Source organism: Excalfactoria chinensis, chromosome 4 (assembly GCF_039878825.1).
Source record: "Excalfactoria chinensis isolate bCotChi1 chromosome 4, bCotChi1.hap2, whole genome shotgun sequence".
Taxonomy (NCBI): Eukaryota; Metazoa; Chordata; class Aves; order Galliformes; family Phasianidae; genus Excalfactoria; species Excalfactoria chinensis.
The window spans coordinates 65960305-65988299 of record NC_092828.1 but is presented as its reverse complement, the minus strand read 5'-3'; the positions used below and the strand labels follow the sequence as shown (position 1 = coordinate 65988299).

At 36.5% G+C, this 27995-nt stretch overlaps 1 long non-coding RNA gene across 1 annotated transcript in view; it reads left to right on the top strand.

Annotated features, from left to right (window-relative positions):
• The window catches only part of LOC140252006 (uncharacterized), a 47734-nt gene extending 20897 nt beyond the window's left edge, over nt 1–26837 (top strand). Inside the window, exons 7-11 of the long non-coding RNA XR_011903512.1 lie at nt 14600–14758; nt 19847–19956; nt 24066–24186; nt 25612–25837; nt 26324–26837. This is a non-coding gene — a long non-coding RNA (uncharacterized lncRNA). The remainder of the gene's footprint in view (nt 1–14599; nt 14759–19846; nt 19957–24065; nt 24187–25611; nt 25838–26323) is intronic.
• The last annotated feature ends 1158 nt before the right edge of the window (nt 26838–27995 follow it).

Sequence of the window (27995 nt, the reverse complement as noted above, 5' to 3'; positions counted from 1 at the left end):
TGGAAATATCTATGTGCAAGGCACCTGAATTCTAGAGATTCCCGAAGTACCTTCAGACAGCACAGGAAAACTCAGTTTGATGCTGAGATGAAATACTGTCCTGAGTCCTAAAAGAAAATTTATGCTAGATCAGGGCCATATACAAGCAGTGCACCCTGTGGGTGTAACTAAGGAACCTTTTGTCCTTGGTTGGCACGGCTTGTCACTTCTGACAGTGGGATCTCTGTGCTGCATTCTCTGTGTTGGGTAGGGATATCAGGACTTTTTCATGTTGTACAACTACAACAAGGAGTGAACTGATAACAACCGAAGTGCTTTCTTTCTCTTGAGCATTTAGTAGGTAGCACCACAGTAACATTCCTCATTTATTATGACATTCAGAACATGGTTATATTACATTCTAGGTAACATGGATGGACATAAAACTCCCACTGAACAACAGTATAGTACGTAGTATAAAAGATTTGAATGTCATCTTCAGTAGCTGAGTAAAGAAAAAAATAAATTAGTTTTTCAATGTGAAGAGATCTAGTTCTATGTTTTATTATAGGTATTGTTGATAGGGCTTGAATAAGAATTAGACATTAGATATCAGAAGGTGAATGTTTTATGAAATATCTACTTTAGAAGTTTTTATTTTTTTTTTCTTGATGCTAATTACTTTTAAAGCTGATATATTTTTTCTTTTGAAGTTACAGACTCTTCTAGTAATATCCAAATGCAGCATGTAGAACCAAGATGATGGGGGTCAAAATAGTGCAACAAGTTTAAATGAAATCAGATTAATTTTGAAGTTTAGTTATTTGAATTAGAAGAAAAAAATAAAAACAAAGAAAACTCCTATAACTCCATGAGATTTGATATGGGAACAGTGTGTATGAACCAGCTATAATCTGATAATCAGTATTAAGTATAGCACAGCATTTACTTTTATAGGTCCTCCCCAGAGAATATTGCAATAAATAACACATATGAAGTCTAAACATCATGTTGTATTTCATCTTTATGTATTTAAAGATCCAGAGCCACTGATAATAGTAGCAATAGAGTCTCTATTAACTGTTTAAAGCAGCGGAGACTTCTTGAAATGCATAGACGTGAGTAATTCGAAAGGAAAATTCTCAATCCATTATTTCCTAAATGAAGTTTGATCTGTGCCAGTTATACTTTGTCAATCAATGTACCTTTATACTATCTAAATATGAACAAAATTTAATAAGCTATTTGTTTTTATTAAGTGGAGTTTTGTGAGATATCACCTGGAAATAGTGCACTGGGAACTGTGACAATAGAGACTGAGGCTCTGCTTAGGTTGTGTGCTTTAACTAGCTGCAAAATATAAGAAAAATAAATAACTAAATAAAAAGCATTTAAAATGGATGGGAACAAGAATGTGAAAGCATCTGAACGCATATACTTGTATAATTGGTTCTAACTACTTTGCATCCCTTTTACTATTTCCATTTTGCATTTCAAGCAGCAGAGGAACCAGATTATTCTATTAAAAAAGTAATGAAAATATTTAATCTCAACAAGGTCATGGTTTTGATTCAGCTTTCATTATTCTGGATGGTTCTTTTGTGTCTGAAAGAGGTGTGAAGTGCAATTTGGTGCTGCTGGCTGATGTGGATGCTTTTAACTACTCCCTTAATATAGTACTAAAATTGTCATAAAATAACTCTGTTAATATCAGTCTTAAAGCAGAGAGATCAGGTTACTCAGGGTTTAAGCAATTGTCCTAACATGGGATAACAATCTTGTCAGTCAGACTGAAGCAAAACAGAAGCAACCTGTAATGCATCTCTTGTATAACTGCAGATTTTACTGTATCTCAGTTCTGAGGCCACTACACCTACAACTTCACAAGCATTAAATAAACTTGCAGAGCTAGTTTTTACATTTTTAATTTTTACTTTTTTTTTTTTAACTTTTTGTTTGTTTCCCCAATTTCAAAAGGAAGGCCTGAGAACTTACATGCTAAGGTTCATTTCAAAACGTATTTTATGGTTGAGTTATTGCAGACCATTTAAATTAAGGGTTTATAATGGAATTGCTGACAGAACCTTAACTCTAGTTTTTTGAATGACATCATTATAATTATGAGAATTTAATTATTCCAGCTTTAGATGAACTGATTGACAGTATAAGCAAACAACCGTCAGAAGTGAGTGAGAAGAAAGTAGTAGCAGAGCTGGATAAATACACTCATAAGAACTTGATGGAAATTTTGATAGCAAAAAAAATCAAGAATATTTCAGACTATAAATAAATACCATCTTAATTTCCTTTTTGAGTGAAACAGAATAAAGAGTCACGATACCGTTACACAGTCCTCCTCTTCCTTTACATAAAAAGCATTTGAGAACATCCACAGAGATACAGGATGTGTTTAAACTAGAGACCGACAAGTGACTCATCAATAAGATAAAAATAAATTTAAACTGAGAAACAGGAGCTGAGAGAAATGGGCTTAGCAGTGAATAGGAGACTGAAGAATTAAGAGAAAAAATAATTAAAGGAAATAGGAAGTACTGTTGCCAAACATGTATTTCCCTTCTGGCATTCCTTCCTTTGCCAAGTATTAGCTTGAATGTTGCAGAATAATGTTAAATTTAAAAGTCAATATATGGTTTATTCTGTGGTGTTTTGTCTTGATTTTTTTCACTTATTCAACATTTCCACTGATTAACTATCAACAGATTGAATAGTAGGGCTCATCACATCTTCTATCTCTTATTTCTGTATTCAATTGATCCAGCTCATTCTAGACCAGTATCTTTCAGGTTAGTTTGAATAAGTGGCTTTCTGTGACTTTGAGAATGAAATGAAAAAGTGCTGCACTGAAAACACTGTCACACAGAGTCACAGTACTACTCTTATTTGTGCACTTGTCTTTAGTGTAACATGGTAGGTCCATATGAGGTCTACAAATAACTTCAGTGTTGTCAGTGTGAGTGAACAGCAAAACATAAAAAATGAAGATACGTTGAAGAGCAGTGTGAGCTCCCTAACTGGGGCTTAAGCCCATTCTCTGCAAATACAAAAGTTAGCATCTCTTGAATTTCAGCAAAGCTGAAACCAGATTGAACTCATGACAATATTTCAGTGACAGCTCTAGAAATCAGGAAGAACATAGCTGGTGTAGAACTTGACTTTCTTATCAGCTGGAGGAAGTAAATGATACTCATAATTGTTTATGGTTTAACAAAAGAGAAAACAAATGCTGTCTGTGTTTAGATGTCACTGTACTGGTACTGATGTGAGTACAGTAAGTAAGGATAAGGTTTGTGCATTTGGTTTGCGGATTATCTCTTAATTTTCTTCTTATATTTCTAAGAAAAAATACAACAAGATCTTCATCAAAGCACTTCATATCTACAGTTTTTTGTTTGTTTGTTTTTGTTTTTTTTGGTACATACTACAGCATCTTAGTATTGACCAAGCTGACTATAGGCATCTGTCTCATATCTAAATTTAATCAGAATCAAAAATTAGATTTCTCTGCTGCCTTTGTCAGTTCTACCCTTTATTACAAAGACAATCAATATATTTGGCTGTGGGAGATACAGGGTAATACTTAAGAGCTGTTTTCAGAACAGTCATGGAAGAAAGCACTTCTTTGCCAGTTTGATTGCTTTGAACTGTCAGTGCATAGAGGCTTTGCTTGCTCTACCTCACTGATCTATTTTATCTTGAATTCTACCTTGCTTGGTGAATTAGGTGCAACAAAGTCAATGATGTGTAAGTGGAAATTCACTCATCTCTTGTTTCCTGATTTTGTGGATTAGTTGAAACATGCATATCTGAGTTAAAACTGGATATTTGGCTACAGTGATGGAGTAAAGCTAGAGCTATGTTCTAACTGTGAAGAGTGTTCAATACTAAAGTGCTAGCTGCACTAACACCACTCAGGAACTGTACTGAGGAGAGACAAGTTAAAAGGATAAGCCAGGTAACTATTGTCATTTGGGCAGCTGAACGTAGACAATTGGAGTGTTAGTATTATTACTTCAAAATCAAAAGATAATAGCATTTACAAGAAGAGTTCACTGGTGACAATCAAATGCAAATAATAGAAAATATCCATAGAATCACAGAAGCATAGAATGGCCTGGGTTTAAAAGAATTATGATCTAGTTTCAACCCCCCTGCCACGGGCAGGGTCACCTACAACTAGACCAGGATGCTCAGAGCCACATCCAGCCTGGCCCTGAATGTCTCCAGGGACAGGGCATCCACAGCCTACTTGGGCAGCCTGTTCCAGTGCCAGATCTGTTCTGTACCCATACCTTAAGGACTGTTTCTCAAGGCATCCCACTTCCCACTGAGCAATTTTATGAGTAGCTGGATGTTTGTTATCCTGAAGCACAGGATCTATGGGCTATTGAAGGTGATGAAAAAGTTCAATATGTTGTATAATTCACACTTCTCCTTTTGTTTCATTCTTATTTCAGTGTTAGACAGAGAGGACATCATTAATATTATCCCATGTGTTGTTTTGAGCACATAATTCATTTTTCATCCCGTTTGCTTTTGAATGCTTCTGACCCAGTGATAAGCAGGTTTAATGAACTACAAAATGAAAGCTACCAAATTATTTCAGTAAGTCAAATTATGACTAACATTACTATTTGATTTTAGTCAGAGTTTTCTTTCTATTGTTTTACAGTTAGAATTCATTGTGACCCGAAGGGGAATTTTAGATATGCCAGGAAAGTCAACATGAAAATTATGCGTAATTATCTGAGCATGACTTCGTGTCATAATTTCCCTAAGACACTATTGCTAATATAGTTTCCCTTATTTCTTGTAATGTCAGTTGCTTATTGTCTATATCATTTTTCCAGATATAAAAATGCACATACATGGATGTGAAAAGGAAAATTGAAAAGACATTAGTACTTCAAATTACACCCCTATTGAAATTGACTATAAATATGAAAATAAAACACCTCTGAGTGCATTTCTTTGTCACAGAAATGTTTATGTAGCCAGTTACTCTTTAAATATTTTCTGTTTCTAGTTCTACAATAATTGTCTACTGAAATAAGACCCTGAGTACCTGTACTAATTGATACATATTTACTGTTGAAATGATTTTTGTTCATTTTCATCATATTTGAAACAAAAAGTAGATGAGATTACATCTGTTGCAATAATTTGATAACATAGTGAAGGCTTGTTTTCCTTTATTTTTCTTAATTATTCTTTCTTCATTAAAAAAATAATTTCTAGTTTTATCCCATTTCTTAATGAACTGAGTTCTTCATTTTCATAAGATTGTTACATACATATCACACCATGATATACAGATTATGGAAGTATGTAAAATATATGTGACTTATATGTAGTACATATACAGAGGTTATATATTAAATACAGTCTTTTCTCAGATTTGTCATTCTAAGACTAAAATGAATTTCCATTTTGCCTAGTCCTGCACTAGTAAAATGCTATGCTAACCTACTGTAGGAGAAACTGATATCGGCAGTAATTCAAAGCACTCAAAAGAAAAATAATACAATAAAGAAACATAATATCATTGCATCTCAAACTGTTCAAGATATCTAAGATATCTGTATTAAAATGTTGTTATTTACAATACTATATTAGGTATTTAGATATTTATAAATACTTAATGTTTAATGCTTAGTTAATAGATTTAATATTTAATTTGAGTATTTGCTGATCAGTTTTGCTGAGTATGCAGAAAATTGACTTTTATTTTCCTGGGGTAAATATTTAATTTTGTTTTGTTGTTTACTTTCTCAGATTTTAAGGCTTTAAATGGAAAGTATGCACCCAAATTGAAATCACAGAGCCAGAAATGTACTCAATTCTTTATAGGTTTTAGGAATACACAGGAAAAAAAGTTACCTGCATTTTCATCAGAAACGTTTCTGTGTAAAAATTCTGCTTCAGGGCCTGGCTAGTTATTGGTCTAGTTTGAATAGATAAACTCTTCAGCTTCCTTTAACTGGATTCAGCTCATGGTGTTAAGAAAGCCCCCTCCCAGTTCTTGCCACAAGGAGTAAGTAACATAAATTGCTTCAGCACTGACTGAAGTTGAGAAGGAAACGTGGTCTGATCTCAGATGAGTGCCCTAATCACTCCACTATAGATTCTCTCTGGTCCAGTGATTTTAATTATTCTGTTGAAAGCCAAGTAGGAGGTAGAGAGAGTGCCTTGTGCCAAACTTGGCAGGAGTGTGCTGTCTGCTGCACTTTGCCATCAGCCTGCTTGCAGACCCTCAAGCACATGGGTGATTGCATTCCTTTTATTCTCAGATATAAGTCTCTCCTTATAGTGAAACCTTGAGCACCTAATTCTGTTCTTCAGATGCAGAATGGATGTACTTGCTGTCTAGGACAAGATCCTATGTTTAAAACACCTCTACTGTTTACACAACTTGAGTTTCCTTTGCACATCAGGGTCAGGTAATACACCAACACTGTAGTGAGTGTGACTTTGAAGAGAAAAGGGAAAAACAGAGAAAATGAAAGCTGTAGTAGTAATGTCTCAACATCAAACTAGCTATATATACTAGCTGATATGTTTTGTTATATATGTGTGTGTATATATATATATATATTTAGCACTTGAGACTACCATGATGGCCATCTGCTTCTGTTGCATTTCCTGAAAGCTGTTTGTTCTGAGAAACATGAGTGTGAATGACAGTTTTTACATATTTATTCAAGGAAATTAGTGGAATAAGTATAATTAGTAGACGAAGTATAATCCATGTTCCCAAGCTTGTTGGTTAAGTGATGCCAAAGAGCAAACTTAAAGCATAGGGCAATATACAGTTCTCTTAATACATGGTAGCAAAGACTCATTAGAATTCTTGCACTGTTTCTGCTTTTCAGAAGTCTGTAAACTGTAAAAATGGATGATAAACAAGATTTACATCTTGGGCAATGTGTGACAAAATTATAGCTATTTAAACTAAAATACATAAGGATTATCATTTTGGGATGTTCTTTGCTAAAATTGTCCACTTTACTTTCAGTGCTATTTATGTGTAGTCTGAAATACATAATACCTCCATGTCCTTCACGCAAAACATACAGTTTGTATTGTACAACACAGTAGCCAGGAAGGTAGATCACATAGGTAAGGAACCACAACCAATCTACAAATAAATAGAAGCAATAGGAAGGTATTTTCCAGAGAGACACTGTTCACAGAGTTTTGTTTGAAGGAGATGGTGAAAGTTGAAATGTCAAACATGTCTCTTCCACAAGAAATGGGATTTCAGCAGAATGTAAAATGTGTTTACATATTTGCCTGGATAAGTTAACAAAGAATACTGCTGGATCTTCAAAGCTCTGTTGTAATAGTTGTTCAATCGAGATATTACAGCACTGTTTTGTCAACTTTTCTGCTGTGAAACCAGGTGAAGGAAGTGCTGTGTCACAGTTCAAAACTAAACTGAGAAATAGTTTACAACAGATTACCCTTCTAGTTTGTTTGGAATCTGTGAGTGACATATAATTAGCATGTTATAATTAAGAGTTTTACCTTAGCAGCACTATTAACAAATGCCTCATAAAGTATTTATAGAAAATCAACTTAGAGCTATTACACTCTCTTACCCAGATAGTCCTCTCCTCGGCTATATCTAATCTTTTTCTTTTGGCATAAAATTTTGCCACTGGACATGGTAGGGATACACTGAAACAGTGATACTTCATCAATTTTGGACTACAGTCTGTCCTTCCTTTGGACTGAAATGTTTACAGCATTTCCTTGATTTTTATCATAGTTCATTTGGGGAACAAGAAGAACTTCTGTTCTGATCTAGAACTTCATGCGTATCTTTGAGCCTGATTGTGCACCTCCCTTCTGGTTTGTCCATAACACTGAAAAAAGAGCAAAAACTATTACCTTGCATGAAAGTGTTACTTTAAGTAATTTTTTTTTGCCTCTGTTTATGGAGATGGGGTGTTGGTAATACTCAATTTGTGTTGTGATGTTATATGCATGCTTAAAATATGGGATGTATATTTAATTGAGCTATCAATACTACACACAAAAAACAATCAGTCTGTCTGTCAGACATCTATAAATATCAGACTGCAGTAACATTTTATTTTCCAGCTAAACATGTATTTAAATACAGGGAGCCTGGCTTCTTTCCAATGCTCATTTTTATTAAAGCCAGCTGTGAAGCAATTACTGAATACACTAAAAATGGCTCTTGAGAGTAGGACAATATGAGATTTGTCCAATATTGATTAACACACTGAGTTTTGACTAAATACCGCATTCCAAGAGCTCGCTCTGTTTTGGAGTAGAGTCTCTGAAAAACTTCAGGAACATAATTTCTGAGAACTGCAGGGATCTAGGTCAAGGGCTGATTGAAACAGAAATTACTGACATAACTGAGTACACTTTTTCCTAAATAAATAATGTGCTTTCAAATACCAATAAAGACAAAATAATGGAGAAAGCACAAATAAGGCAATACGGCCTGACAATAAAAATGTGCTATGGAAAATACTATCTATATTGCACATATTATATATAAATACGATTTATATAATTTTAAAGTCTTATTTTGTGGAAGTAGAATGTCTTCTTTCTTTTGGATTTGTAACCCAGTCAGTCTGACAGAGGTGTTATGTATTTCTGATGGATTTTCCACTTTCTATATGCTTTTCAGGCACATTTGAATGTATATTTTTTACTGCATGAAATTCTCACGTGTTTGCACAAACATCCAAGACATTCAAATAACATATAAATGACAAATAACTATCTAGGAGGACTGCAGTCTAATTTTAACTTCTTTATAGTTACTCATATTTTCAAAAAACTAAAATTCACTATTCTAGCAATAAGACTCTATTCGATCCTACATTTGCATACTAATGGACAAAAGTATTTAAATTTCTACAGATATCTGTTGCTGGCTTGATGCAGCCCAGCTGCTCCCTGTTAAAAATGGTGATTAGAAATTAATATAGCTATCCCATGCATTCACAGCTTGAAATCTGTAGTATATAAAGAACAATCATTCCTAAAGGGGCCTTGCTTGTGAATGCTGTATTTAATTAATGCCCAAGGGAAAGAGCAGAAGAGGAGGAGGAAAAACACTGCAGCTGAATTTATTCTGCAATTGTAGCTACGTTAAACACTGCATGCCAGATTTAATGGCATGTATTCATCTAGCAAGCAGAGTGCTTTACTCAGAACAAATGGTGCTGTCTGCCTTCAGGAGACGAGGATTTTGAAATGAAATTTTAGGACTGTGGAGTAAGTTTCTATTTTATTTTCTCTACTGACTTATGCTAGGCCTGCCATCACAAACACCCAAGCTCTTCCACATACGTAGTTAGCTTTGTGCCTGGGATATAAAGAATTTTTTTTTTCACTTGTAGCATGTCTTTAGTCTTGTGATGAGGAGGATGCCACGCAGAAACAATCTGTGCAAGTTGTATCAGTCATTTAAGTTGAGACTGACACTTCCTTTTAGTGCCTGGCTGCTACTAGTATGTGTGAGAAGGTGCCCCCAACAGCTACAGAAAGATCAAACACGTCAGTAGTTTAAAGTAAAAGACTGGAATCCTCATGCTCATCCTAAACAAATGGCTCTGTACTAAAAGCAAAGAATTGAATATTGCTGCAGAGATTAAAAATATAAAATATATATATAAACCTAATGGAATGCTAACATACCGTATATTTTTTTTATTGGTACGTTAGAAAGTACATTCATATGCATCAAAGATTACCTACTGAGATAATCCCAAAACAGGTTCTGCTTGGACTGGAATTTGAAATGGGATGAACACAACAAGACCACAGTAAGGTCAGATGAGATCCAGTGCGTACAGATGCGTCTGCTGTTTGGAGAGAAGCTCCAGATAGAGTTGGCAGGTGTTCAGAAATAACCTCTTGTGTCCATTGTCTCTTGCCTTACATGACCAAAAAGAGCTGGATCTGTTCTCTTTACATTCACCTTTTACATATTTATACATACTGATAAGATCCTCCCTACTGTTTATCTTTTGTTGTTGTTGTTGCTTATTATTTTTTCAGAGCTGGTCTGCTAATTGAGATTTAAGCAGAACACTAACCACAAAGGTTCTTTCATCTGAGCAAGAGCATATTTTATTGAAATATAAGTATGAGCATTTGGGCCCAAATATCTATTCCTGATCACACTGATAAAAAATTCCCTGTATAAATAAGTGAGATAATGTCCATACAGTCATTTCAGCAATAATATTTTAATATATAGATACAGAAAGAGTAGCACATGTCAAATATCAGATTAAACTGTTGTGCTATTTGATCTTCATCTTTTAAACCATTAATAGTATAAGTACACAAATAATGGGAAAGTGCTAGGGATTAAAAAAATACAGAGAGAGATCAAGACAAGAGTGCATCTCCCCTTACTAACCCCAGGACTCCTGATGCTGAGACCTTCTCTGTTTCCTCCCATTCAGGTCTGCAGTGGACTTCTTGGGCCAGGAAAGAGCATTGAAGCGTAGTGCCTGTTGAGGTCTCCCCCCAGCCTAAATTTTTGCTGTCACCTTCATTTTCCTATCTGCAAAACTGAGCAGTAGATCATCCCTTTGAAAGGGGCACCCAACAGTGTGCAGGGCAGTGGAGATAGCCCAAGACTCTTTCCATGGCCTTCTGCCATGGCGGGGGGCAACTTCTCCCCATGGCCTCCAGCCTACATGGTCTTTAGGCCAGCCCTGGCCCTTAGTGTCCACAGCCCCAGAGGAAATGGTTACAACACAATACAAATAACAGCACTTCATAGTGTTCACCAAGGCATGAAGTACTTTACTTTGACTGACACCATCCACATTAGATGGCTGAAATACGGGTATTGGTGTAGCAGTGGGCACCTCTGGAATACTCTTTTCCTGAGGCAATGTGTTTCTGGACATATCTTTCTGTTCACAACAGAGCAGCCTCAGTGTCTGGCTTCTTGCAAGCTGCAGTGACTGAATCTTATTCCTAGGCTACAGTACACTTATTTGTTTGTAAGTGTTATGCCAAAGACTTTTGCCTTTTATGCATAGTTTTAAAGCAGGTGTACATGAGTACTAAGTCTGAAGCAGTGCTGTAGTGTTGGTTCTTCTCCCTGTTTGGGAATGTTATGGTAAGTTTCCTTGCCATCTTGAGATGCATTTACACTCTAGCTAAATCATTCCTCTACTCATTTCAGGGCTTCCAAGCTAGTTTCAAATTTCTGCTTCAAGATTATGGCAAAGATAGCATGGCGTGACATTCAGCTTCAGGCAAATTATCTGTGCCATAGAGATCAAGATAAAATACCTGTGAGCATCCTTATCAAGAATCCCTTCCACAGCCTAGAGCCTTCACTGAGCTCTGCATTACATCAGATTCACTTGTTGTCTTTGTGAGCTGTGCTTGCATCTTGGCTGCAATATAAAAATATCCTCAATGTCAGCTTTCAGAAGCCATCTGCTTCCTGAAGTAGAGAATGAGTGTTTGAGATCAGGATTCTTGAGAGTTGCTATTTTCATGCAGTGGTCAATACTTCGTTTCCCTACTTAATTTTGTGGGCTGCTGTAGATTTCTTGCCCTTTTGAAAAAAGTTTTTTTTCCTGCTGTTTCTTGTTCAACAAAACTAACTCACAAGCCCTGGTGTGTTATGGTGTAGCAGACAGTGCTGTGATTTCATTCAGACAATAATGCTGACAGTCACTCAAGAAAGCAAATGGAAGAATGCACTTGGTGCCCAGGATTCCTGATCTTGTCTCTCAAAGACCTCTGAAGCTTCAGGTCTAGTAATACCACAGAGTAACTGATTTTTTTCATTTGCTTTTGGTCAGCTAGCATTAGCAGTTTCCATAATATATCAAAAACAAACAGTGCCTTAGCAGCACTATAGAAGTGTCAGAAAGGGAGGCTTATCAGCATGAGCAAGAAAAAAAAAGTTCTGACAGCTGCTTAGAAAAGAGAGCAGATAGATAGCTATATTTAATTTCTGAAAGTCTCAGTTGTGACATCACCGTCAAATAACTGTAACATAGCAGAAATGAGATATGCAAGCTTAAAGTACAATCCAACCATTTCTGGACTCATATTATTTGTGTTGTGCATTTGTCCCGTGTTAGAAATTAATAACTTTCTGGCAGCTTTTTAGCTTTTCTTCTGAGATATGTACCATCTCGCTTAGAGATACTGCATCAGGCAATGGCAAAGCCCCTCTGAAAATCTGCTTTTTCTTTTTCCATAAATCTTAATAGTTCTGATAGAAGAACAATAGCATAATAGAAAGATTTCATGTTTTCTGCAGGGAATGCAAAAACAAAAATAGTGCTTTACATTTCATGGTTTGTTGTTTTTTTTACCTTTTCCTCAAAAAGCAGTAAGACATCTGTTATATTCTACTTGTCTATTAAACTAATGAAGTCTGGTCTTAAAAGAGGCTGTTTTCATTCCAAGACCTCTTTTGCAATTCCTGATCCAACATCTCTCACAAGGAGAAGGAAGCCATTCCAAATCTTCAGAACCTGTTTGCTTTTTTTCTGTATGCAACTACTTTGTTCTCTAGGCGTCAAAAGAAATAGGACAGGCAACTACACCACTGAGACTGAGAGCTGGACTCCCTCACTCATAAACTTTATTAGGAAAAGTAAGCTACTGTTGCTTCCTAAACATACTGGGAGGTTAGGTAATATTTGTACAGTTGCTGTTTATAGGTTATGTACTCTACTCACCTTCTGCCATATCAGCTTGTATCTCAATAGAACTGTTCAGTAACTGTGGGTCATTTGTATAGCCTCTGAAATGCTATATATACTTGTTTTTCTGTATTCTTATGAGACTTCACTGTTACTTTCCTGATGTTGATACCCATCACATTTGTAGTCAAAAGTACAGGAACTTGACTTGACACAGTATGGCTAAGTGTGATAGGAAATACACCAGGCATTAAAACTCTTCCAAACAAAAAATGATCTATTTTTTAGTATACAAATATGTATAAATAAAGAAAATAAAAAGAAAATAAAGAAAAAAAAAAGAAGGCAAACAAAAGCAGAAAGATGAACAGCCTATCTTTGACCACCTAATCATAAGGTTCATAGGAACAGCAGATGTTGACTTAAGCTTATGTTAAGGAGATGCTGATTTAAGCTCACCTGCTGTTTTTTTAAGTCTTCTCAAAGAGGATATAAATATGTATTATTGTCACTAGGTGATTGTATGAAGTTGCATCTACATGCTTAGATGCTAATATCTTATTAATCTGTTCAGAGGAAGCATAGTACAAACAGCTGAGAGGAATTTCTGAGTGTTCTCTGATGAAATAGGATCCATCATTCTCACACTTACATAAAAAGAAGCAGAGTAAGAGATATATCTGAACTAAAAGGTATCACGCAGGAAAGAAATTAAAGGGCCAATTCTTGATTAATTTCTGTGTTCTCTTTTCAGTATTTCTTGTGTAGGAATGCCTACATGGTTTCCTTTTCAAAAGGGGCAATTTGGCTGATTAAACCAAGCTGTACTTTAAATACGCAACCGGTTACCATGGCAACAGTTTTACTTTGACACACAGCTTATCCTGTTTCAAGTAGTGCAGCCTGTTGTTATGGCAATTTGGAATGCCACTATTTTTTTTCTCCAAAAGAAGCCCTACACAAGATAATAAGCCCCCCAGTTAAAACAAGTTCAGTAATTAAAAAGCTAGAGTTGATTTAAAATCGTGTAGAACAGTGTCATTTCTCACATTTAAGAAACTAAACTGGACTGGAAGAGAGAAAAAAAGAATCAGAGGTCATGAAGAAATAAAAGTAAAGGATTCTGCTTTACACCACTGAAGGCAAGGGTATATTGTAGTTGAATTTTTTAACAGACAAATTTTTCATTTATTAATTTACTAAGTTTTCTGCTTCATGAAAAAACACATTTCTTCCTGTTTTGCAGATTTCTGGAGGAGGAAATTCTAAATAAATAAATAGCTATAGAAGGACTGATGGAAAGCATCCCCTAAAGCTCTTAGTTTTAGAAGCAGAATGAGTATTCTTACTGAAATTTCATTAACAGTAACAGTAAATGATCAGGCTTCTGCTCTATAAAAAATATTAAAAAAAAAAAAAAAAAAGGAAAAAATACCCACAAAACACCTTTGCTTATGTATCCTAAGTGTATAGACCTCTTTCTGATGCCACAAACACTTTGTATTAGATGCTAAGTGATCACTAGCCTGCCTATTTGAAATAGGAGTGAATTCCAGGCCCTGTTTCCACAGACATGTTGAAAGAACCCCTAAACTTTGATCTGCAGAAATATTCAAATCATGTTTAAGCAAGAGCTGAAGTGGTACTGGAAACAGAGAGAGATCTGAGAGACACCCAACTACCTGGGAACAAAAAACGTGAACAAGAAGCATCAATCCAATTATGCAGTCCCAAATAAAAGTAGTAGTAGAAGAGATCTCTGCATGGGGCAAGCTCAGTTACAGTGCACCTGCTGGAGCTGAGGTAATTTTCCTGTTAAGCAGTTATACTATTTTGAAGGGGAAAAAATGGCTTTCATTTATGAATTGCTGAAGTTCTGAAACAGATGAATATTAGTCCTATTTCTTCTTTTCTTATAGAAAAATATTCAAGATTTGCACAGGGAAAGGTGGTCAGTTGAAAGACAGAGATTCCAGATAGATCTGCATCCTCTTTTCATCCTCTTCAGTTTTTACCTAAGCCTCCTCAACTCACAGACTCCTTACAAGACCTTGCAGAAGGTCTTCAGCAGAATTCAGGTAGGACAAATCTCTTTCTTCCATCTGTCACTGAATACAAGAATCTAAACTTTTCTGCAAGGGTGTCATCCTCACATTTAATTTATGTGTGATATGCAGCATAACTTTTTCTTTTTCAAATCTTTTTCAAAATCATATGAATTTCTTTATTGATTTAACTCAATGGTTCAACTCTTTCAGTGTTCTGCCAACAGCAACACCAAGAGGTTTTTTGCTTATGTGTCCCATGTACATATGTGGGTTCATGTGAAACAGAGAAACAGTGCAAGAATATTCTGCAGTGGGACTTCTATCTTTCTTCTCTGCCAGCTTTACTGACAGCATTCCATGGTCCTTTGTCCTCATTAAAGAATTTAATCTAGATCGAAATTTCCCAGTATCATAGACAGATTCTCAATACTTGGGAAGATATTGACTTAAATTTCTACTGCAAATCAGAGATTTGAAATTTGATAATAGAAAAATGTTTTTCTAGAAGAAAAGACGTGATCCACTGCAAATATAAGGACATGACCACTTGGGGATTTTGAGGTTGTTTACACACATCTCCTTTTAAAGTGCTTAGTTCTTCCTATATTTGTTATAAGTCAACGGGAGTTAAATTTGGGAGTTTAATGTTGCCTATCTATTTATCTATCTATCAGTCATCTATCTATCTCCTTTTATAACTTTAGATTTTAGCAGGTTTGAAAAATTTTGCCTGAAATATCTGATGTAATCTCATTTATTTATTTACATATTTACATATTTAAATAATAGTATATATGAAGCTTTCAGTATTCACAACAATTATTCTGGTTATTAACGTTACTTTTTTCTTTCAGTCTTTGGGAAAGATATTATTAATATATGAGGTTTATCAACTTTGAAATTCCTCTTCTGTTAGTTTTCTTTTTTTCTGCAAATAAATAAACCTCAGATGCAATATTTCAAAAGAAGTTTATAAGCAATGTTCTAGATTAATTAGATAGATAGAAATAATACACAGGACAAATTCACTTCCCAAATAGACTTTTTGGGAAGCAAGCATGGAAAGAGGTATTTCAGATCAAATCTGAATGCTCTGCCTCCGACCCCTTGCTTTTTGTTTTCTCTAGCATCAAAGTTGCTTTGAGTTTTTCAATCAGTTTCCTTAAAGCATTGTGATTGTCTCGCTTTAATATGTCTTTTCCTTTTTTTCCCTTCTGATAACTATCAGAATCAAAACAACTATCATTCCAGTTTTGTCCCCATTTTTGGTGTCTGTGAATTTCTTTTTGAGCTTGTATCATCTTTGAGAGCTATATTCCTTCCAGCATTCTGCCTCCTTGTTCCTCATGAGGATGAATCTTGTTTCAGATGTTCCTTTTTTTTCCTTTAAGAAAATCTCACTTGTAGCAGGGAACATTAATTTGAAAAAAAGAGTGGAGGAGCCATTTTCTGTACTTCATGCATCCACAGGAAGGAGAGTAAAAAAGTCAGTTGGAATCATTTCAACATATATCTGATCTAGCTTACAAGGTACAACTTATCTGCCTGCCGTGACAAAGGTATTAGGGGTACCTAAATGTCTTTTGACTGTCATTTTATGAGTTACTGAAAAAGTAGGTGGGGAAAATATTTTCCATTTTCCCCAAGACCTGCACAAATCTGAACTATGAAATCTGAGCAGTGAACTGTTAAATGAAAGATTAAAACAGTGATTGGCCTGTACAAGATACCAGCTTTATGTGTTTGGTGTTTTTAAGCACTGTGTCAGCATTATCTAATTAGGGCTATGAAGCTGAGTGTGACCATCTGTGTCCAAGCAGACAGAAAAAACAGTCATGGGTGAGGCTTGTCCGCATGTGCCTTTCCATCCATGGGCTAAGTGACTTGCACAGGGCCATGGGGCAGAAGAGCAGTAGCAAAGAGTGGGACCAGAACTCAACAGCTGCCTGGGCTCTGCTCTTGGCAATGAGCCCTTCAGGACCTAATGTTTTCAGTGTCACCCCAATCCCTGACCTTTCCCTCACTGGAAAATTAAAAGTCAGTTTGAATTGCAATAGCTACTCAAGCACGCTGGAGAATGCAGTTCACACCTAACGTCTAAGCAGTTCTCCTTATGGTTACACATAGTGAACAACTCCTGGATTTCAGATAATTTGTCTAAACTATGTACATCAGCCTCATGCACTCCTTACTGGAAGCTTTCAGCAGTCTGATTATTCTTTCTGAAATTAGATTTGCTTATTACTCCTGTCTCCAGATTGTTATCGTAGCTTTTCTACTTCCTTTTTTATTTCTGTTCTTTTGGTCCTGTGCTTTTCTCTTGCATCATTTCTTTCCTGCTTTGCTTTGCTTTTCATTTTTCAGCAACAGATTCGGGAATTTAGCACACTACAGATAAGTTTATTAAAATGCCATTTAGTAAGACAATACAAAGAGATCAACAAGAGATAACAGAAGGAACATACTTTATTCATTCGTTCAACAGACATTGCTGCTAAATTCAGGAAAAATCCCTAACAAGCCTGTGGTAGTATATGATTTCTGTTTACAACCATTAGCTGTGGGATGAAATCAGTAGATTTTAATCTCAATCTTTTAAATTCTTCTAACTTCTAAGTCATTACAGCTGATGTAGATGATAATTACCATTATCATATTCTCTAATGCTGTCACAAATGCTTACCTCACTAGTGAGTCTGCATGCCCCCTAGCAATTACACTGAATAAAATCCAATTGCAGAAGGAACGCTGGTGAGCATGACATAAAGCTACAGCAAATTGAAATGGCATTTCAAAATTTTGCTAGATTCTTTCTATTCAGGCTAGTGCAATTACTCAGCTTGCTGTCATGACACCCTTTGTTATGAGTATTTGATGGGTTGCTGCTATGTATGTTACCACACTGAGCTAGCTGCAGTTAGCTGTTGCTTTATGAGGAATTATTTCCATAAAGAGGGAAAAATTAAACTTGTACAAAGTAAAGGGTGGACACTGTGGGAGCATAGCCTCATATCTCACTTTTGCAGTTCAGTATAAGGTCACAGAGAAACAAATCTAACAAAACCCAAAATGTTGTGGTTTTGGGTCAGGCAGAATATCATCAATGTTACTGTTCCTCTCTCTGAGTCACCAGCTGAACAACAGCACCTAATTTCAGTTTATACCATGAAACTCAGGATCAGCCTAGATAACTATTTTCAATAACGGTTTTACCTGTTTATTTGGCAGGATTTTTTTAGTAACAAGATATTATCAAAGGTACAGCTTGAAACTGTATGTGGGCCAGAGCTAACTAAGTAAGCAGGAACAGTTTTTAACTACAATAGAAAATTGCTGCATCAGCTGTACATGCTGCAGCAGTCTTTGGAACAAGAGCACTATGCCTTGCAGCTTCAGCCATCTCTGTTCTATACAACAGAATGATTCTCTCAGGGCACTTGTATTTTGTGTCTCTGGCACTAAGGTGATGTCTTTTCTTCTCATTGCTTTCTGCTCACCTCCTTCCCATTAGCATGGCATCCTAAAACCTACCAAAGGGTACCTGTGGCTTTACTCAGTCATTCTATTTGCCTTAATGCTCCAGAATGTTCAGAATGTAGTAGGAAAGACTTCAGAACTGTTAGCACAGAGGATTCTGCTCATATTGAGAATCAAAGGGAGGTAAACACACCCCCAGAAAAATCAACACAATAAAGGTCTTCTTTCTCCCGAGGAAATCAATGTCGAGAAACTCCATGACAAACAGCACCGCACAAAAATAGCTTGTTAAAGTACATTAGTGTGGTGAAGAAAAGGGAAAAGATAAAAGTTGCAAGGAATTATGAAATTGCCTTTTCCCCCTTTTTTAGAATCTGATTTATTAATATTTAAATTTTAAAAAATAAATAAATACAAACTAAACACCCATGACCAATTCCATGGATACAAGGATAGAAAAAGCTATTAACTTCTCAGACAGGCCATCCTTAAATTAAGTTGATAGTTGGCAGTGGGAAATTTGACTGAATTGGGAGTGATGACAATCATAAAAATGATGAATAGAGGACATGGTCTCAAACAGAAGGGATGTTTCCCCTGCCACTGGCCAACATAGGCCATGTCCCTCCATTCTCTGATCATCTGTCTTTTTTAGTGCAAACCTATGCAAAAGGTTTTTCTTTGGAGGTGCTCAGATTTTGTTCTCACAAACCTCTTTGCTCTGAAAAGTTATTTATTAGATGGCTTCTAATCATTGCCCATCTTTGGAAAGATATTTTCACCATCAAACTCAAAATGGAGGAGCAATAGAAGTCATTGCCCTCAGTTGTTAAGTATTGTAAATGTGTGCATTTAGGTACCATTTTGAATTTTCAGAAATCTTACAGATTTCTGACTAGCATGGTTAGAAAGCATAAGCAATCAGAAGCCAATATCTTGTTTGCCCTGCTGCAGATTTATTTCTTTCTTTGTCAACAAAACTTGAGAGAGGAAAGAGGCTGAAAAAATTCAACTCGGTTCTGCAAACAAGTGGAGAAAATGTACTCTCCATGCTCAAGGGCAAGAGGGTTTGTGAAGTCACTCTGATACGAATCCAGTGCCTAACAGGCAAAGCTCAAGCTGAAGCTTTTCACTTGAGAAGTAGGCCTGGCTTTATTAATCAGCACGTATGTAAATGCACCTCAGACTTGATATTGTCCATTTCTAAAAGGTATGCTTCTAATGATTTCAGTATGCAAGCAGTAACTATGTGAATACATCACTTAATTTATTAAATATATGGTCACTCTGACAACCTGAGTTGGAAGAACAGGACATAATAGCATGTGAAATTGAGGAACACATCTGAAGATGTGCTGAAATTCTCTCCCATTTGCACAGAACATGAATCTATCTGCCTCTTTCCTTACATAAATTCTTTATCATCCTGCAAAGTTTATCAGCAACTGAAAATCATAACAATGTTGAAGATAAAATTGTTAAAATTATTAAAAACCTCACTGTGTTTTGAGACCTATATTGCAAGCTCCACATGAAATATTCAAGGATGTTGACATTTATTTCCTTCCTATCTTCAGTTTTTTAAAAGACATTTATTATCTTCCTTTTTCTTCTTTTCCCTACCTCTCTACCTGCCCACAGGAGTGAAGAAGAACATCTTTTGTTTTCTCACCCATTCCTAAAGCAGCTGAGAACCACCCAGATGCTTCATTGTGCTACATCTTCTGTGGAGACAGTAACATTGAAATAAGGTAAAGGTGGGTGGAAATGTTTGGGAACTTCACAGTTTCTGGAAGATTCATTACAATATATCTTCCAGTGTCCTCATTTCTCATATTCTCTGATTTCCAGTTACACAAAATTAATAATAGGCTTTGTTCTAGTCACAGTCAGGTTCTTAGCACAATTTTCACTAAACCTAATAGAAATTAAATTACACAACAATTTAATTTGAGGACATGTATAAAAATAATATGGCCTACTTAACTACTTTTCACAACCTACATCTTTCAGTGAATTTATTCTTTAAAGGATACAGTCTAGTAGCTTTTTGAAAGATAATTCTGTTCTTGGTATACTGACATTAGGTTCTGTGTGCTATTACAAAGAAACACCAAAAGACAGATTAGACTTCTACCAGTCTGTCTCTGCCTCTGGTGTTTTAGGAAGGTGCTATGGCAGTCTCAGCTGAAGGCTTTGGTTATATCTGTTTCTTTATTAGTACTGATAGCTGCTGATTTGACATTCTGTTTAATGTTTGAGAAAGTAATTACCTATTTTCTATTGTGTTTGATTGTTTGTTTGTTTGAGGGGGACTGAGGCTTTTAGGAGAAAAGCTGTTTGGTTGATTTTTTTTTTTATTTTTATTTTTTTGCTTTTGGATTTAGTTTTTCTGGTTTGGGATTTTTTATTTGTTTGTTTTGTTCTTGTTGTTGCTGCAGGACAAATTTGCTCATTCCAGAAAGTGCATTTAAGTAAAAGATTCACGTTTCTCTTTCAAGTTTGTTTCATGCTGGTCATGGAATCGTAGAATCAAAATCGTTTGCGTTGGGAGGGACTCAATGACTACCTAGTCCAACTCCCTTGCAATAAGTAGGAACACCTACAGCTCCATCAGGTGCTCAGAGCGTTGTCCAGCCTGACCCTGAGTGTCTTCAGAGATGGGGCATCCACCACCTCTCTGGGCAACCTGTGCCAGTGCCATACTACTCCTACTGTAAAAAAACATCTTCCTTATATACAGTCTAAATCTTCCCCCTTTGAAAGCATTTCTAGCTGTCATATCACAAAAGACTCCGCTAGAAAGTCTATTCCCTTTTTGTATTACAAATATGTAATTTATTTACAACACTAGTAAATGAAACATTAGGACAAATATTGCAGGTACTGAAGTTTCTTTGTTGCCTTATGCCTCTAAATTTTGTATATTACTACAGACTTTGAAATAGTGACAATAAGAAAAAAAATTACAAAAATTTTACATTGAATTCTGCAATGATGAAAAACGTTTTTCAACTCAACTTGATGTATTCATTTAGATCAATGAAAACACAGCAGATTTTTTTTAGTATGTTTTTAAAATTTAAATAAAATTTCCTTAGTGCTTCTTTGGTACTTTTCTGTCAGGTAAAGTCTCAGGTTCCAGATACACCTGCTCACTAGCTACATCTGTTTTTCATGATAAAAGCTTCATTAAAATTACAAATGTCAAAATCTGGATGGAATGAGCAATGATCCCAATCTAACATCTTTGTTTTCTACTATCTTTAACTGAAACTGGATACCTTTAAAAGCTTAACTTGCAAGGTGGCCAATACTTTTTCTTCTAAACTGTTAGCAGTGTATTCCAGCAGAGGAGAATTCGTTTATTTAGTTAAAGATAAGAAAGACCTGAGCATCAGAGGCTGCCAGGACAGATTCATGTCTTGTTGTCTGGCTTAGGAAGTTACAAAGCTTTTTGATAATGCACACTGTTTTGTGCAGCAAAGTGGCATATGGAGATCCCGGCCAATGAACATAAGGCAGTTTAGTGTAACAGTTTCAAAAGAAAATTCCCATAAAAGTCCAATGGAACTGAAATGTCACCAGTTTTATCTGCATCTAAGATATGAATCAGACAAAAGTTTGAGTGGAAAGGAACATTTCCCATATTTGCACTCTTTGTGACCTGGATCATGTTTTTCCAGTTTGGAGCACAGTGTAGTTAGTCCTCTATTCTTGGGACAGCTTTTTAATCCCCTCAGTTCATTCATCAAGTCAGAGTAATTTCCCTCCTCTCACTTTTAACAGTGGGGTCAGTAGGTCCTCTCTTCTGTTTCTTTAGCTCTAGCACAGTACTCTGTCTTTCTGCATGCAACTTCCCTCTTACTACTCTCACATCAACAGGCAAAATAATTCCACATCATAAGACTGTAATTGCCATCCACATTACAGGTGCTCCACAGCCAGAAACATATAAATCTCCACTTCTGGCTCCTTCTATTCTTCAACTGGCTCCTATACTGTCCTTTTATTTCCTCTAGGCAGAGAGAAAATAACGTTTGTTTAAAAGTTTTGTTGTTGCTGTTGTTTTTTGTTTGTTTGTTTTTTCCCCAAAAAAACCTTTTTTTTTTTTTTTTTTTTTTCCCCCCACTAATCTCCATCAATGTGTCGGTCATGCATTTTTTCATTTTGTTTAAAGATATATTTAATTCATCCTCATCTCCTTGGGAATAAGCTTTACATCTTCTGTGAGTGTCCGAAAGAAAACATTAAACTGAAGTGATCTGACATCACTTTTTCTCTTAGATCACTGTCTCCTATTTTACTATTCATTATGCTGTTGAATCAGCCTTGACACACTAAATCAAGCATTATTTCATGCTAACTTGCCAAGGCAAGCATTATCAAAACACAATTTTGTTAAGACTTTTGAGAAGAGGAGACAGCAGAACAAACACGCTGCTGCAAAATTCTCTTACTGCAGAAATTCAATCTTTCCAGTACTGTTTCTGAGAAAGATGAGGAACCTAAATAGTCAGGATAAAAAACACTTGGTATGTTATTCCTACTCTCACTCTATAGATAAGCGTTAAGTTTAAGCTCTCACAACTTAAGCCTACAACTTAAACCCCATGGCATAAATGCTGTGATGGGGTTTTCTTCCTCTGCACTATCACTGGCACATCATCCAAGTTGTGAATAATGAACTAAACAGTAGGAATCTAAGTAGATTTTTGAAGATGTTTATATTGGACTGTTTATAGCTAATTTTCCATTGCCTCTGCTAAAGGAAATCCTGCCTGTAATTTGAAATGATAACCTCAGTAAAACAAGTTTAATGCCTATTCACCCAAACCAAAAACCTCAAAGTTATAAATAGAAACTGGTTCTGATCTCATTCACACTAGTTTTATCAAAATCTTGTTCTAAATTACTGTGGATGGGGATGGAAGAACTGTTATGTCTGTCAGAGATTTCCTTCTGAGTAGAGCTGTTATCTACGAAAGAAAATTGAAGATAAAAGGTATTATGTAATAAACTGGCCGTGACTAATAATTCAGGGTTTTTTTGAGTTCTGAATAATACTGACTTTTTGATTAGCATTGGTAGCAGAATTGAAGGAAAGATGTGGGTGTACAAATAAAAACCCAGCATCTTTAATTGTGGCCCCAGTGGAAATAATGATTACTGCTGCACTGTTGAGATATTCCTATTCTTCATGTATAAATTATATGCCAGCTGCTCTAGGAGAGTCCAATTATTTGGCAGGGTGCTGAGTTCATGAGGTTCCTTGTTGGAAATGCAGTCAGACTAAGGAAAATAGAGTGAAATCAGATTCTGTACTCTCAAGATAAAACAGATCTGTCCAGTACATGCAGTGTACTGACAACAAATCAATTCTGTTTTGGATTCAGAACCAAAAATTTCTAATAGCTGACAAAAGATAACATCAGTGTTTTGAAGTAATGAAGGAGGCAGTATGATGGAGTTTTTATCAAGTCTTAATTTGATAATAAAGTTCTCTGCCTTTTGAAAAATAGCATCAATCAGACAGGCTTTAGATGTAATCTATCCAGAACAACGTAGCTTAAATTAATTTGTAGGAAAATAAAGAGGTATTATGTTCCTATCAAAAAGAGCTAAGGAGGTTGTAGTGTTAGTCCTACTGTCACTCAACACACACTGACATCTGATAGTTTACAGAGGTCATTATTTGTATAAGCCATGTTATAGATCTTAAAAATTGTGAATCTCTGCTTTGGATAAGAAGATAATATACATGGAAACAATTTGAAGAACCATGTCACAAAAGCTTTCTTCATTAAATACATTAAAACAGATATTTAGCACACAATGATTAAAGATCTGTTCTCCGTAGGAGTACTCCAAAGCAAGAGCACCCGTTCTGGAGGTTAGCTTAAATAAATTACAGAAGGAGCAGACTGAATCACATGCAGGAGACTGTGGCATGCGACAAAGTCATTCACGTGGAGGAAGTGGTGAGTAACAGTCTTCTTCGCATGCTGTCCTTACATGGAAACCTAAATGCTAATTTCAAAAGGCTTTTCTGGGGAAAGTGACAAATTTAAAGGTTAGAAGATCTGAGGTGCTGAGGAACTCCTTATGGTACTTTCATAGCAAATCAAAATCCTAAAATAAGGTTCATGAACGCTTAGAGCTGATTCAAATTACTCTGACACCAGTTTAAGTATTGTTGGTACACAAAATTCCAGTCTTTAATTAGCAGTCTGTTGTCAAAAAGAATTAGCACAGTTAACTCGTTTAGCATTTCAGATTCGATCGCTCATAATCCAGATTCCTTTCTTTAGAGCTTGTAACTCAGTGACTAGATCTGGGATGCTTTTCAGTGCGTGTGTTTGTCTTTTTTTTCTTAAAGGTTACACCTTTCAGGAACCCTTGTTTCATTACTGCTGTATTTGTATTACAGAATTACTGTAAGGACCCCCAAAATAGTATTGCTAAAATGTCAAACTAAAATGCAATTTTACCAGAACTCTTCAAAATAATTTCTGTGTACTAAGGAACAAGCATGAGTGCCTTTAATGAACTGATACATGGGCATGGTGGAAATGCCATCTTAGTTTTAATTATTGCATTAGTGTCATGTCACAGTATCTGAGTTCCCAAAGATAACGTGGTATTCTTTACAATGAGTAGGTAACATACATGTCATGACGATTAGAGGACAGTGCCCAGCGGGTAGTAGATAATGGAGTTAAGTCCCCCAGTGGTTGGTGCTGGGGCCCATCTTGTTTAATATCTTTGTTGATGACTTAGATGAGGAGATTGAGTGTACCATCAGTAAGTTTGCAGATAACACTAGGTTGGGAAATAGTGTCAGTCTGCCTGAGAGTAGAGAGGTCTTTCAGAGGAATTAACCATAGCCAATTCGCTTAACACTAATATGGATATCTAAGTGTATTACCTTCTTCAAGAATTCTACCATAGTCGAGTATTAACTAACACACTGTATGAGTGTTATTTTATCATAGCCACATTATGGCATCTACCTTGGATTAGTATAGCACAGTAAGCAGTAATGAATGTTATGCCTGACAGGAAGAAAACATGATTGCTTCTTTCAAGTGCAGAATGTTTGGGAGGTCCCTTTGAAAAGATACGATTGTCAAATAATTCACAGCTTTCTATCAGTTTTTCTACAGCAAGACTTATCTGGTAGTAAAAATTCCTGAGGATTTTTTGGTTGTAGTCTCTCTTCCTATTTCAAACTCAGACGACTTTGCAGCAGTTTTCAGTTGCATCTTCGTTATATCGCTAATGCGTAAAAAAAGCAATGGCTTAAGCCAGATGTAAACACACACGAGGCGCCAATTGTTGTTGTGTGGGGATAAAAGGCTGTAAGCACCTATAACAAAGGTCCTTCCTCCTTCGTTCTGCAATAGCAAGGGAGTCTGTGCCTCTCTCGACACACGCACGAGACAGGGACAGGAAAGGTAGACCGGTCATGAGCAAGCTGAGAGAAGCACCGGGCAGGAGAGTCCTATCTAAAAAGAGCTGAAAGACACCCTACGGAGAAACGGACTAAAAGAGACACTATCCTGCTGAAAGAAGTGCAAGACTGAGAGACGGTGTTACCTTCCCCAGACGACTGCCCTTCGCTGGACATAGGTAAGTGAATACCACGGGGAACAAAATGCCATCTGAACCGAAAAATGTCTTTGTAAAATTGTGGGACGCATCTGTTAGAGGTGATGGGATGGTGTCCGGTGTGCTAAATACCTTGAGAAACTTGTTGCAGCTGCTTTGGACTGCAGTTGTGAATGCCTTGATGGGGGAGAGAGCTTTCTCCACCTCAACTCAAAAGGTGCTAATTACTGCAGAGGGGTTACAACAAGTTAAGCAATGCGTGCTGTACCAGAGGCTGGAAAGCAAAGAGAGTCTTTCGTTAGTAATAAGCAACAGTCCCAGGAACCGTATATGACATTTCTGGATAGGGTTAAGAAGTCGCTGAAAAAAAAACAAAAACAGGTTGATAGTGAGCAGGCAAGAGCTCCAGTATTTCAACAGCTAGCAACTGAAAATGCGAACGCTGACTTTAAAAAGGTTCTGTTTGCTCTGAAGAATCCCACTACTAAAAAATTTGCACAACAACAGGTGCCGGAGCGGAAGCAATTGGAGCTCAGCCTCGAAGCAAGGCTTGCAGACCCTGAGCCTATGGCTTATTCACCACAGCAAGAGAAGGAGAATCAAACCTCCAGGCTTCATGATTGTCAGTATGTGGGATCAGGAGCTGCGGAAAGCTGCTGCTGCTATGTATGCTGGTGTTTGGACACTAACCCGTTCCAGCTGCTGGATGTTTTTTTCTGAACCTTTTAGCTGCTGTAGCAGTTCAGTGCTCCAGAAAATTCTAAGGTAGGCCTAACAACATTGAAAGTACGTTTGAAAGTTGTTCTGTGTCTGCATTCTAAATTAGAAAACAGTATTTGCTGTAAAACAACATGTGCTCATGTGCAGTAGGTAGGTAATGTAGGAAGCTTTCTCATATTTGGTTGCATAATCCAACCTGACTGGCTGAATATCTTCTGGCGTTTAAGAATGTATTGTGTACATTTACAACTGTGTGTCCTACCTGCACCTGCCTGGCTTTCATAATTCTGGCTCTGAATATGTAGTGATTTAAGTAATAATAATAATAATAGATTTCCCTCTTAAAAAGTAATAATAATAATAAAATAAACAAGAAAGGGGGAGTGCAGGTATGACCCCTGAGGAAAGAATAGCTAAAGCATGCTGTGTTCTTATCATTGTCCAACAGTTGAAAAAATTAAGTTGGGAAAGTGGTGAAGGGTGAAAGAAAGGCCCCATAGTAAAAGAGAGAAGGGCTCCACAGTAAGGGAGAGAAAGGGGCTTCACAGAAACTGGGACAGGGATAGTTATGTAGAAGTTGTTAGAATGGGGATTGCAGACGCTGGGTCTGGAATAACAAGGGAGATGAAGGCCATAAGACAAGAGTGTGAAAACAGCCAAGGACAATGAGGTGATTAGGTGTCCACAGGGCAAGCTGGAACCTCTTTGAAAGTTTACAACAACGAGGACTATGAGCCTTTGCGAGGAAGACAGTGAGCAACCACCTCCGCTCAAGGGGGGAGGGACCGCATGCTAACGGGGGTCTCAGGAATACAATGAATATGTATCCGAATTCCTGTGAACTATTGATCATGAATTAGTTCAGCCTATATCAGCATCTACAGCAAAGGTCCTTTGTAGTCTGTGCCTCTTGTCGCCGGCACAAGGGAGCTCGGAGCCCTGTTGCCACAGCGTCTATCTCAATCAAATGCACTAGTCACTAGATGTATTGTCAGAAGCTCTGTAATCATGCCAGAGAAAGTCCTGCAATGAAGAGCTTCTAGGTAGTTCAGTAGAGAATGAGCACACCTGCAATTACAGCTACAGAGAGAGCACAGACAGGGTAAGGGAGCCTTCTGCAGCTCTCGGCATAAATTGATTTATATGCAGATCTTGTGCTGCTCCTTTTCATTTTGTGAAATAATCAAAATAATATTCCACTCGTCTTGCAAGCAATTCTTATTTCCTAGGTTGTTCTGCTGTGACATTACCTGGAAAATGAGTTTCAAAAAACTTCCTTTTCTGCCTCTATTAACTGGATGTGTAAGCTATTCTATTAACTACAGAAATTTCTACCTTCCTTCACTTAAAGGTGTATTTTTAAATCTAAAATATACTTAACCACGACCGTGTTTTGACTGCATTATGATTAATGAAGATTTAGATTACACTTCAATATTTTCCTCAATATTTATTCCTA